Source organism: Taeniopygia guttata, chromosome 3, assembly GCF_048771995.1.
Source record: "Taeniopygia guttata chromosome 3, bTaeGut7.mat, whole genome shotgun sequence".
NCBI classification, from domain to species: Eukaryota; Metazoa; Chordata; class Aves; order Passeriformes; family Estrildidae; genus Taeniopygia; species Taeniopygia guttata.
Window position 1 is genome coordinate 106,897,804 of NC_133027.1, and position 14,378 is coordinate 106,912,181.

A 14,378-nucleotide genomic window follows, 5' to 3' on the forward strand; every position below is an offset into this window, starting at 1 on the left:
CAATTATAGCAGTTTCCTACTGATCCCATTACTCTTGTGCACAGCCCAGCAACACCACCTGGGCTGCATTTCAGGCAGATGATCTTTCCCTTCTTCTACAGTCATCTCTGATTAGAGTAATTTCAGAAAGTCCTTGGAGAAGAAAGAAGATGGGGGAAGAATATTGAAGCAGGGTCATGTAACAGGATGTAAAGTGGGATAAGCAGGTTGCAAGGTTACAGAAAGCACTGCCTCTTTAAAACATAGCTGCACACTAGCCTGTAGTGAAATTCAAATAGCTGGTAACAAAATTGTGGATCTTTACCACCTCCAATATTTCCCATAGTGAAAAAAAGAACCAACCCCAAAACTGTACATAGAAAAAGAGAACTCGAGGAGATGAGACAACAGTGACATGAGAAGAAAAACCCTTGGGATCATAGGCAAAAATTCAACACCTCATACAGAGGTGTTCCCTGGGTGTGGCTCTGCCAGCCTGTGATCACACACTCATCCACCTGCACAGAACATCCTCTGTGACTGTAAAAAGCCCACAGCTCTGAGAAATAAGAACAGAGCAGCAAGATCATAGTAAAAGCTTGTAAGAAACCAGAGGATGATAAGATGTCACCAGACTGGTGGCTCTTGATCCAAAAAAATACTTCCCACAGGTGTTCCAAATGACTTAGACTGGTTTTTGCACCTGGCCACCAGACAGTGAGATTTAGCACTCAAAAAAGAGTGGTTGTGTATTGCTACACAGCACAAATGCAAGCTTGGCTCAAGAGGTATAAAGTGTATAAATCATATCTACATGGCAAGAATTCATTTATGGCCTATCCTTGACTCCTTCAATGAAAAAACTACTCTTGCTCAAAGTAGACCACACACATCTCTTTTCATATGGACCACTCAAGAAAAGGTAGAGAAGGAAACTCAGAAAAGAGAAGAAATTTACACAGGTCAGATATTTATTTTAGAAAGTGATTTTTAATTTCTTTTTCTTTTAAGGAAGAAGGCAAATGATTGAAACCTTAACAATTTTGCATCTGATTAGCAGTTTCAAATCAATTTTGGCAGCAAAATAGGAGCAAACCTGCAAGTCAAAAGATGAGAACCGAGGTTGTGGGCGCTAACCAGGGACAGAAGAGATTCCCTTTAAGCTCCACCTCAAAGAGAAACTTGCTTTTGAAGAATCAAGCAGCATTTTGAGGTATTCCCATGAGTGGTGGAAGAAAGGCAGGGAAGGGGCACGCTTGAGACCCTGCAAATACAAGGTGTTCTTGTAGTACTCTTGGCAGTCCTTAAAAAGGGCTGGTGGGGAAGATGTAATATCTCAGAGCATTTATCTCTTTTCTCTCTATCTCCATCTCTCTTTTAATTCTCAACAAAGCATGTGGAAAGGTTGCAGCTTTTTTCCCTGCATAGAAAAGGAACATGTTCTGGAATTTCAAAGTTTTGCAGGACAAGAAAACTCCTCTCTGCCCAGCGCAAAGGAAAAATCACATCACCTACAGGACCTGCACAGGCACACTCAGGAAATATGACCCTACCTAGAGCTTACTAATACTTCCATAAAAGAATTTTTCTGCCCCTGCAGAATTCATGTACCTTTATTTGCTTTATGACTTTGGCAGTTTCTTCCATATTCCAAGTAATAACTCTTGTCTGCTGCATTTCTTTTCTTGCATTACTACTTTTATACAACTGAAATATTTTCCTGCAATCGTTCTTTGTCATAGATATGTGTCAGACTTCAAATAAATAGTCAGACTACTATATTTGCAATTTTTCCTCCCATATCCCCTGTCCTAGTTCAGCAATTGGTATTTTCCAGTCTCAGTCTTTTTTCCTACTCTTTACAGAAACTTTCTATAATAATATTTTAATTTATCATACATAGAAATGGAAAATCCACAATAAAACCTTCATCTTTTCCTTCCCAAGAGAAATAGTCTAAAAGAGGAATATAAATTTTTTTATATAGTGTCCTGGATAAAAGATATTTTGAACTGAGAAATTTGGTTGGTAGTATTTGATTCTTGCAGCTGTTTTCATAGCTGCAAAGGAAAGAAGAGAGTTTCTACACACAGCACTAAGATGACTGAGACCCTGAGGGTAGAGTCTGAATAAAATCACATTAAATGTCTCTGCTGCAAGACCCAACCCATACCAACATCACAGTGGCACCCACAACCTGATTCATCCTCACTGACATTAAATCAAAGCCAACAATATCCACATGGATACTGTGAGGAGACCTTCCCACCATCACCTCACTGCCTGGGGTCTGATCAAAGCACTCACAGAATCCTGGGCATGGTATCCCAGCACCCTCACCCTATGGAGCCACGTAGAGCTGGCCAGAGGGGAAAAAGCATCTTCTCTTCAGCCTGTGCCAAGTGATGGGCTGTCCACACCCTTCACCTTGGCGACACATAAATTGCAAGGAACAATTTCTCTTCCCATGCCAAACCTCAGGGACTGGGGCCATTATGTGTCCAACAGGATGGAGAAGTCCTGTAGATGCAAAGCAGGCACTGAGAGCTCCCACCTCCACATCTCACAAATGGCAGGAGGCAGGAGTCTTCCTCATGACCTTGCTCACAAGCAAATCTGGCTTGCCATGGGTGGCCAAAAGTTGGGGGGATGAAAGTTCCCAAAGCTGCCATCAGCCTCTTCTTCACAGTCTAGGGAGGGAAGAGGGGGAAGAGGGCGTCTGCCCACCTCACAGGTACATGGTGAGCTTGGCTCAGCTCTCCAGGAGGGATACTTCTGTGTGCTGGTCCCACTTAGGTCCTACTTCAAAGCCAGAATTGCCCTTTCTCTATCCTTTTCAGCTGATCATGACTGTCACTTGGGTCTCATGGAAGACCAACTTGCCAGGGCATGTAAGGTCAGCTGGTGGCTCGGAAGACACAAAATGAAAGGGTTTCAAACACAAGGCTCTTGGGTTTGCAGCTGATTTCTCTTCCCCCATCATAACAGGTAGTACTGACAAGCACATTAGAGGACAGTGTAGAGTATTTCCTCAGCACATTACAAAAAGATGTTAAGAAGAGGGTGCATTCAAGAATAGAAAAGCTGCTTTATAACTACCAGACACCTACACATACTAGGACTTTTTCTGCACCAATTTATGAACCTGTAGTTCAAAGACAAGTAGTGACAACTAATGCAAAGATATTCAGTGTCCGTTTGCCACAATTTACATGTACACAATAAATACATTGCCCCCATACCAAATGCAAAGCATATAATCAGCTTCTCTGCTCTACCAAAACAAATTTACTCAAGACCACATCCCAAATAATTGACATACAACTTGAGCTCCATAATGCCCCACAAAGAGCCAACCTCCAGCTCTGTAGCAATATGTAACCTGCTTTGTTTGGCAGAGGTGGTCTTCTGATGTGCCGCCTATGCAAAGAACCACCACTATCTCCAGTGCTTTTCTGACAACTGATCATGCTTGATCTGCTTTATTAGTACTTTTCAGGAGAGACAACATTCCTCATTAAAATGTTCAGCTGAGCTACGCTTACCAGAAGACTTAGGCTCACAGAAGTCTCACTGTGGAGCTGAAAAGAGGGGGAAAACCTGCTGCAGGCATAGATCATGTGGCTGTCTTTGGCAAAAAAGGAAAAGGCAACCGTGAGAATCTGTTCCTCAGCTAAGACCAAGTTCAGGGCTGCTTCCCATGCTGACTTCACAAATTAAGTTTGTATAAAAGTTACAACTTTTAGGTTGAGGTATAGCCAGTCAAATGGGTAACCAACACACAGCTGAAAACATAGAGATACACAGAAATCTCTGTCCATGACAGAGGTTGGAATTAGATGATCTTTAAGGTCACTTTCAACCCAAAACCTTAGACAGCTCCATCATTCTATAAAATACCTATGACATCTTTGTTTACAAGCTGGAAAAGAAAATTTAAAAACCCTTTGAAATTGTTTTTAAAATTAAAAAAAAAAAAATTAAAACCCCTCAACAATTAAATCAACCATTATATCGGGATGCAGTGTGGAATATCTTGAAAAACAGACTAAATAATAAGGACATTGTCCAATGTAGCCAAAAACTAGAGCAAAGCAAAGACCTTCTAAAACAGCTCTGCTGCTTATCTGCAATGAAACAGAAAAAAAGAAAAGGCATATTTGGGTAACAGTAAAAACAGAGAGAAAGAAAAAAGACATTACTTGCCTGCTTGTGCCAGACCTCTGGGTGGACATGGCAGAAGAAGGGATGAGCTTTGGTTAACAGTGTCATTAGATGAAAATAATTCCAAGACAGAAAAGGTGGTGATGATTAAGAGATAGATGGACTGATGGAGGCAACAGTGAGACACAGCATATACCCACGTAAATGCCACCATCATCTCAACAATCTGAGAGAGATAATATGGTCTGTATCAGGCCAAAACCAGAGTCAAGCCTATTTTCCATTGCAGCTTTACTTCTTTGTAAAGACCTGACAATATTGAAGTCTAAGCTGAAATAACAAGATTTCCTTTCCAAAGGGGAGGAAAGAGAGGATTTAATCCAACCATACAGATTTTCTTTCGCCTTAGCACAGCACTCATAAACTCCCAGTCCTGTTTAATGTTTTGAAAACAAGAGATAGGGCAGAGATTACTATTATCCTCATGGGGAGGTGCAGGGGCCCAGCCTCCTGCTCAGGTTTGCTTGACTGCACCCATGAGACCACCCTTGAAGGCAACTCCCTTCAGCTTGGTAAAGCATGGGGATGTGGTAACAAGGGGACACTAAGAGTCTGGGGGGCCACCATGGGGCTGTGACCAAGTGTCACTACCCAGCTCAGCCTATGGTCCCATCAGGTGCACCAAAGTCACAAATTCTGCAAGTTATCTCAAAAAATACCTTCTAAATAGTTAAAAGACCTACCCCCTGACAATTCTTGCGTGCTATTTAAAACTCCTCTCAAGGAAGAAAAACAGGAGACTTGATGCACAGAAATACATCCCCCCACCTGGAAATAATGCTATAAAAAGGAAGTCACTTAAAATAGGAGTTGGGCTGCAAAGACATTCAAGATCCAGCTTCCCAGGCTCTGTGTGGATTCAGAGCCTGGACTGTGATAATCACTCCTACTTCAGCAGCTGGCAGAAAGAAGACAGGCCAGTGTGTGATGGCTTGTTAGTGGTTGCTCAACATTTAGAAGCAGAGCATCCCCTACATTTTGGGACCCTCCAGTTCCATCATGTGCATGTGATACAGAGGCCAGAACACCCATGGCCAGTCAACGTGTTATTTTGTGCTGCTCAGTGACTACCCACGGCATCAGGGCAGTTTCCAACAAAGATCTTCTACTGAGCACTGCCCAACTCTGTCAACTGCATGAAAAGGGAGAATACACAGCCAGAACTTAGCAGGCAGCTTTGCAGGTGCTCCATACACTGTGATGGAGCCAGAAGGTGAATTAGGGTCAATAATGTTTTGTTTCCATTTGCATGCCCCTTCTCTCTCCATCAGTCAAAAAAACTGATTGCATGGCTGTAGGGATATAAAAGGTGCCCCTGCCCTTTTGGGCAGTCATTTCTTCTATTAGCACTTAGCAGGATTTTCTCTCTGTCTGCAGTATCTCAACGAGTGAAAAGCTGGCTGATACTGTATCTTAAAAATCAAAAGGTGGCCTATGACTATAGTCACAATGGTCTTCTAGGCAAGTCAAATTCCTTGAACCCATTTCCACAAACAAACAAGAATCTGGAATGAGGCAGGAGATCACTGGAAGCGCGTGAAAGAAAAGGGATAAACAGACTCTTTGGCTCAGCTCTTGTAAGCCATCGCATTACAGGCTTGTGGTTAGAGGGAGCTGTTTTATTGGAAAAAATGTTTCCAAGCAACTTTTCTACATAAAAATAACTCATTAATTGAGAATAACCCTGGGAAACAGCTGGAAATGTCTGTAACTAAACCTCAGTGCAAAGTGAACCAGCTAAACCCCAGAAGAGATATTGTGGCAATATGGGCATGGGCTCATTGCATGACTGCACCTTCAGGGCACTCATCCCACTCCAGTGTTCACTGAGATCAGGCTTGTAGATCCTGAGACATCAGAAGTACAAAAGCTTGCTATGCCATATCACTAATAGTTCTGCTAAGAGAGTTTAAAAAAAAGTACCTTGTGCCTGATTAAAGAAAATTGTAGTTTGAGAAATAGAGATGAATGAAGTTCCACTAAAAAAAGACTGAATAGTGAACCAAGGGAGCAAACAAGAACTTGGACTACATGGTGGGTTTTTTAAAAGCAGTTAAAAATAGGTGAATTCAGTAGGGAATCCTTTAATTTTCCATCTGTATTTTAACTTCAAGTTGTCTTTCTTACTCTGGTCTCTCTTCTCAAAGGTGCAGCAAAAAAAAAAAAAATCAAAAAACCAATAATATTCCTCAATATAATATTTTTTCTCCCTTGGCTGCCTCTCTTACCAGGAAAAAAAAATACAATAAGATCTGTTTGAGGTGGCCTGGTCATGCTGACAAGTGAAGTAACCAGAAGTAACACAAGTATAATCAAAACCATGTGGGACTATTTCAGGGAAGTATGTGAGCTGCTGGAGTGAAGGATCTACTGTATATGGACAAATTGGTGTGTCTCTGCTGTATTCTTCCAAAATGGCACAAATAATCTTCCAGGGTTTTAGGACTGAAACTTGCTGGCTTGGATGATTTATTCACATTCATTATTTACATTCAGCCTTGCCTATAAAAGAAAAGATTTGACCATCCTTCACCTCAACATTAGTAAGAAATACCCTACCTTCTTTTACCCAGCTCTAAGAGGTAGTTTCTCCTGGGTAAACACAGGAAGAAATTGCAAGCAGAGATCTCACACAGCCGCTAGGCTGCAAATGGATCATTATCTACACAATGCTTTTCTTCCTAAAACCCACACATTGTCAAGGTTATTTATAGGACTTCTCCCAACAGTAGCAGCTAGCAATATAAACAGCCAGTAGATTTCGTGAGTGCACTGAATGCAAAGATAATTCTGGTTTTGCATTTTCACTGGGTATTTTGGGAGGTTTTGTCTATGAACTTGGAGCTTGTGGGACCCTCAAAGCCAAAATAATGAAATTCACACTATTGAACATTATTCATTGAGCTGAGAGGTTGCATCATCATGCCTGGAATGGTGGGTGTTCTTTTTAGCAACCTCCCTTTGCTGCTGAACAGGGGGTAGATTCCAAACTGAAAATCACCTTGTGCTTTTGGGAAGTTAGGGTTTAGTTAAGAGAGCTTTTTTCAAAGGTGTTGCTGACAGGTAACAGCTTAAATGCCCCTTAGTGCTTTTGAAAACCTCTTCTCCTTTATGAACCAGTTCACAGTTCCAACCCCTTTACACTCCTCAGGCAAAGTGGCGCCCTGGTTAAATATTTAAGACTCAAAGCAGTGCCAGGAGCTCCTGTGTCTGCATCCACACACTTTTCTGGGCATGCTGTCAGGCTGAGATAGCTTTGCACCCTGTGTGGGCAGCTACCAGAAGACTTCAGCACGACCTCTGTTAGAGGATATCTTGCAATAAGGCCTAGAACCAGCTCCAAGATCCCTTTTCTCCATGTTGCCAGAACTTCCCATGGGTTGGCTGCAAATGCCTAGTGCTTCTTTTCTTTTCCTCCAGCTCTTAAATGGGAATGAGCCATTTTTATTTGAACATTTAGCTTTCCTTGCAGCAGTTCTCAAGAAAAAGTCAGCACACTGCCTTAGAAGCTGACTGTGCAAGCGGGTAGGACACAGGAGCAGGAGTCAGAGGTCACAGCTTTTGCCCCAGCCCTGCTTCTAGCTGGGTATTACATACAGAAAGACTCTTTACCTCTCATTTTCATGACAAATATTTGGACTGCATGGGCTTTGGTGTAAGGATAACACCTTCTTACATTTTTGGATATCAGCCTTGGCAGAACTCTGCTTTTAGGCGAATCCAACCACAGCAGTAAAAGGCAGCTCATAGGCAAGGCCCCAGGATAATGAACAAGATCATTACAGTACACAAGCGGTTTTCAGATGAAGACACCAAGAACCAAACCCAGTGAAGTTAAAACGAACAGTTTGAGTTGAAGACACTGACTGCTTGACCCAATGAAATTAATGATTTTTGTGCTACTCTACAGCTTGAATTTTCCCTACTATTTTCATCAAGTCATTCCCACTGACCCATCAATTAAAGATAAAGTTTACTAGTGACACAGCTATGCAGCACTGACATGAAGTATTCCAGCTGTATAAATAAACACATGGGTAATTGCTTTTGATTTAGGCAATAGCTTTAATTGCTACTATAGGGCTATTTAAAGAAGGTGCTCTTCCTGTTAATGGCTAAATAAAACAAGTTGATGGATCTGTCATCATTCCTGATGGGTGGACGCCAGCATCAGGACTCAATCCCATACAACTGGCTCTCATTAGCACCTTTCTGGCAGTATCTCCCTGAAGAAAGGTCCATGCCTGAATAAAGGGGATAACAAGCTTTCCCTGACTCTATCACCTCTAGACACTGAAGCTCACAGATATTGCAGTAAAGTCAGTTGGCCTACAAGTCTAAAATTTTATTTGGAAATTATGATGCCTGGCATTTCTCTGACTGCTACAAGAAGTGCTGTGTTAACTCACCACCTTGTTCTTCAAAAACCTGTGGTGTTGACTCAAAAGGATGCAACAAGACTCAAAACAGGAAACAAAAGGAATATGGTGGGGATAAAGAGGCCAGACAAAAAATCAACAAGAAACAAGCACATTTTCAAACCATCATGTATTCATGGGAAGCTTTTCCTGTTAACTTGGATTCGCCTTTATTCCCTGATCTCAGATCTTTAATCATGACAACAAGTATCCAGGGTTGATATAAAGAGTCATTTGTAAAACTGTGAAAGTAATTTTCTCAGGAGAAATTGCAAAAAGCCTACAACTTTGGTCCAAGCCAGGAGACAGCAAGAAGAGCAGCTATGTTAGTTCCTGGCAGAAGAAAATGAGCAGATCAGGGCTTACAGACACACAGCAATAGGTAACTCTTTCTTGGGACAGATTACAATGGTGCTATCTATTGCACAGACTATAAACTTATATGTTTGATTTTCCTCATTAAAATTCTGGGCTTTATTTGCAGAGTTAGCAGAGAGAAAATAAAAGAAAAATAAAAAGAGACATTTTGTGAAAGAACAGGAAGCAAAAGTAAATTCACTTCAAAATTTTTAATGGTCACCTAACCTTTGAAATCAAGAAAATACAGAGCAAGATGTGCAAGAAAAGAATTCTTCCTATTTAAGAGACACCTGAATACATTCCTGCATAATAGTTGGTGATCAGATTTTAGCTAAAATAAGGGTACAGAGACATGGACACCCAAAAAAGGAGTTTACGTCAAATGTCTCTGTGACATGACAGGAACATGGAAAATTTGGAAGTAATATTTAGTCATGCTGCTGACATGTTTTCACAGATGAACTGAGAAACTTTAAAAAAACACAACTATGTTAGAGTTATCTTTAACAATTATTTGGCTCCATGGCATTGGTAGGAGCTGGGAAAAGCAGCTTGGCCACAAGAAATCCTTCAAGACCTGTTGTCAAATAGGTATTACAGGTGGTTGTCCTCTCTGAAAACAGGTCAGTTTTGAGGGGTGCAAGAGTTTGGAAATCAAGAGACAGACTGATTCTACCTGCATTGAGAAGCACAGGAGGGATGTTTTCCCTACCTGCATTGAGAAGCACAGGAGGGATGTTGTTTTCCAAAATGAGATACACCTCTGAATTTAGGGAAAATCCAAATCTGTTGAAAATAAAGGACTTTTTGGCTGCCTTCCCAAAAGTGTTTTTCAGTCTGCACAGTGCTTATAAGAAAAACAAACAAAAACCAAACAAAAACCCCCAAAACAACCCATATCAAAACAAACAAAGCTGCAACAAACAGTTAAATAGAAGTCTAACAAGATTTTGCTTAACATATATGAGAATATATTATCCAAAATGAGATTGTGTTTGCCCCCCTGCTGGGGACGTCAGCCTGGTGGCTGTGCAGGAGCAGGGTGGGCTCTGGAACACAAGTGAAATTCTATGAACCTAGGTTTGGGATGCTCACTACTTCTCACTGACAGGCAGTGGGATAAACTGCTTACAGTTATTTGGTTGGTCCACCCCTAAACTGATTGGGCTGGGATTCACTGTAGAGTGAATTTTAAGTGGATGTTCTTAGTTGTAACAGCGTACTGCATTTTAATTTGGTTACTTAGCTTTCACCAAGAGCAAGCAACATGCTGTAGGAAGAGAAGCAGATAAATCTAATTTAAGTACCTTCCCCTGTTTTGTCAGGAAAAGGACAGGTCACCATTGTTTGGGAATAAAAGGTCAAAGTCCAGTCTTTGCCCAGTCATGCACAATCATCACAGAAATCCATTCCTCACTGTCAGCAAGAGACAATACAGAAATAAGTGCATGATGACATCTACTTGTGTTAAAAATAGCAAAATAAAATAAACAAAAAAACCCCAACCTAAACAGTGACAGAAGCCTGTTTAATTTAAACATCATGGTATTGGCCCCTTTAAGCTGATGAGATTTGAGTCTCTGGGTTGAATCTCCCAGGCTCTTGCAGCAAAGGGTCTCTCTGTCACTTGCTGCTCTCTCCTTTTGCCTGCATGTGCAGTCTCACACTTGCCCCAGGTGGCTCAGCTCCAAGGCACCATTGCTAGCCAATTGCCTGTGCTGTATTCTCCTGGGTGGAATAAAGATCCCTTTAAAAATAATTGTGTTTCAGTGAGGAGGGAGGCAGAAGGGCGTGCTAGACCCGAGCACAAGGCTAGAGAGCTCCAGCTAGGGAGAAAAGCTGGTCTGGCCTGTTTGTTTGCCTTTCCAAAGTGCTGCTTTAGGGTCTGACTCCAAGTTCAAGATTTTCCACGCTGAACCTGATTTGAACCTGAATCAGAGCCCAAGTTTCCTTTGGCCATAAATCAGCTTAGGGACAAGATCTGTCCAAAGACACATGTGAGCAACTCCTGTTGAAGCTGAAGGCTGATGTGTGCGTGCACATGTCTGTGCAACTGGAGGAAGGTCATGACTACGTGCCTATTTCATAAACTTTGGGTACTTGTTTGATGTGTTTTTTGCCTTTCATTGTCTCTGTGCTCAATAGAGAGTCTTGTTTCTCAATGTTTGGAAAGAACAAGGCTTCTCCTGACACTAGCTGTTCCTCACAGAATACATCATATGTAATTCTTGCTTGATTTCCATCTCAGTCAAATGTTTAAAGTCAAGTTCTAGAAATGAAAAGGTCCAGGGCTATGTTCCTCTGCCTGGCACACACATGTTGGCTCACTGTGGCTGAGCGTGGTGAGCCAAAGCTATTCAAGATGTTTGGCAAGACTGGAAACTTTGAATCATCTTCCCTGGACCTTCTACACTGCCCTGTGCCACCTCTGGGCTCTGTGGGGCTGCACACATCACACATTTACACTAAGTGGTTAACCTGGAGCAGGCAGAGGGTTTTGCTTTAAAATAAAGCTGATAAAAGTATTCCCCCTCAGAAGAGCCATCTCCCAAAGATTCTTATCCATTCTGGGATGCTTTTTCTCTATCTGGAAAGAAGGTCTCTGGATTTGAATATAAAAGTGTTAATTAACCTGCAGGTATTACTAGATAGGAAGAAAAGATTACTGGGGGGAGCTGTATGGCACAAGCATGGAGCATGTGGAAAGTTTCTTGCAGAGTATTTTTCCCCATGTCAGAGGAGACAGCTCAAGAAGAAAAAGCCATCTTGAAGTGAGAGTGGCAGCCTCACACTTTGAATATAGCAAAGATCCTGGTCAAATACAGAATTAATTACTTTTATAAGCATCAGAGGAAAGCTGTGCATCACTGCCACGTCATCAAGGGAGCAGTCTTGATAAACATCTAATGGTTGCTCTATTCTGGTCCCTCTCTACAAAGGGCCAGTGCTGTTGTCATGGCAGATGTAACTTAGAAAATGATGGACTTTGCTTTCCAGTTATGATAACCTGAAATACTTAACAACTGCCTTTGTATACTGTGTTCAGGAGCCTTTTTTGTATTTCCTCCGCAAAATTATAGCAAAAGTCAGTTCAACATCAAGTATAGAGTTGCTCTGTGTGTGGAAAAAAGGTAATACCTCCAAGAACAGCACAGTATGAAGTGGATCTCCATAACTTCCAGCTCTCAGGGAGAAGGGAAAACAACACTGGATCATATTTAGCTTTGGCATAAGCGGGTGCAAGTCCCACTGGGATTTGCACCCGCTTATGCCAGGACTGAGTATGGCTCATGGAGCTTGCAGGGTGGTCGTGTAATTAAATTACGTGGTCTTTCGGTGTATTTCTACAATGCAAAATTATGCAATATTTTTTCAAAAAGGACAGCTGTGCATTATTTAAAGAAACCAATTCATTATCTTCATAACCAATTTGCCCTCAATATTCAGCAGATTTTCCAACCATCGAGGTATCTTAAGCTTTTGTCTTTAGACAGGAGCACTGACAGTCTGAATTATACACTGCTTCCTCCTTATTAGAAGTTACTTATAAAAAAAATACTGCCACTGTGGTCTACAGTTCAATGAAGTCCATTGTAAACTCCCCAGTATAACATAAACCTCCCTAAAACACATAAAATTATTGGCTTCCAAGACCAGTCTCACTGAAAGAAAGCTCTGTATTTAGTCTTTGCTTAAAACACAGGTATTTGGTAGGATGGAATTCAAACTCCCAACTCAGTTTTAAAATGTTAGGTCCAAGGAAAGTTGACACAGACCATGTAATTTTAATTAAAGAAAGATTTGGCTCCTTTATGGCCAACAGGGGCATTGTAACATTGACATATTGATGCTAAATAATTATGAGTCCATAAATAATTCAGTATATAAAAATGTTGTATGGCTGATGCCAGGTAGCAAAGGGAAATAGCACTGAAATAGCTGCTGTGCCAGGTTACTGCTACAATGCCAGGGGATAGACAGGTAATGTGATCTAACAGCTATCCAAACAGGGAATACCACAGGCTACACTACCCACAGAGAGCACTTGGAAGTGGAAAACCAAAGGCTGTTCAGTTTTGCCACCTCGGTATTTTAGCACCACTGTCACAGATAAGTATAAAGCTTTAGGAGCGAAGTGATACCAAGGAGAAGAGCAGCAGAGAAATCACATGCAGAAGAAGAAATATTAAAAAGCAAATTGCTGATGAATTTAAGATTTTTTCCCATTATTATTCTAGGAGCTAGGAAAATGCCACAAACTTATTTCCATGGGTAATCAGCCACCTTTAAGACAATTCAGTTCAGATGTGATCCTGACCCTTTGGTTTTCACTATGAACTTTCAGAAGTCAGATATTCGTTGGCATGCATCACTGGAGAAAATAAACTTTAACCTCTCGCTCTGGAGCATTGATGCCAGAACGACAGTATTTAAAAAATTTATTTATTTTAAAGTTGATAAGGAGTCTTTCAGCTCTGGACCAAATGAAACATATCACACAAGTTTGTTATGGGAACCATACCCATGGGGTTTCCCCAATATGTTTTGGCTCTGTGATAACACTTGAAAATGTCTATGGCTGCTTTGAGATCAATACATATTTTAAGCAATGAAAATGAGGATAACGGGGAATCAGAAGCCTCAGGCAGGTACAATCAACTTGTCTAAAGCTTCACAGAGAGTTGCACACAATCGAACGTGAAATTGAAATGTTCCTCACTTCTTTAACTATAGGATAGTAAACATATGCCAAAGTTTCCTAGGAATGCTCATCACCTATAAAAGATCCATGGCTTAAGAAATAATTTTCCCTATTTGTTTTCCAAGATTATCCTTCCAGGTTCTTCTGCTCCTTTCCCTTTGGAAAGGCTCAGTGGCTCTTGATTATGAGAGTTATATCTATTATGGGTTATATGGTCCAAAATGAAGACACCTGACCACATGTCCCCAACAAGGAATCAACCAACACAGCTCAAACAAGAATATCTATTAACTAGCACCTTGCATTGGATAAAACTTGTTTATTTTATCCAAAGACAACAATGGTACTAGGAGACTTTATCAATTTGTGGCTTGAAGAACAACTGCTGAAGAGGAATAAAAAGGAAATGGTTGAACTGATCCTTCCATCTGCCAGAACTAAGACTACTGCAGTCCAAGAAAAGCCTTGCAGCCAGCATACTGTATGGTTTTAGTAATTTACCCCTGAAGATTTAGTTTTCCATGCTTGGATTTGGTTCATTGCCCCTCTCACACCTACCTTCAGATCTTTGTGCACACTCCAAGCTGCCCCTGTAAGAACAGTCATGTTTGATTTTCATTAGTGTATTAGATCAGAAAAAAAAAAAATAAACCCTTTCCCTCAAGGAAATAAGTCTTCAAATATCTTTGTTCCTA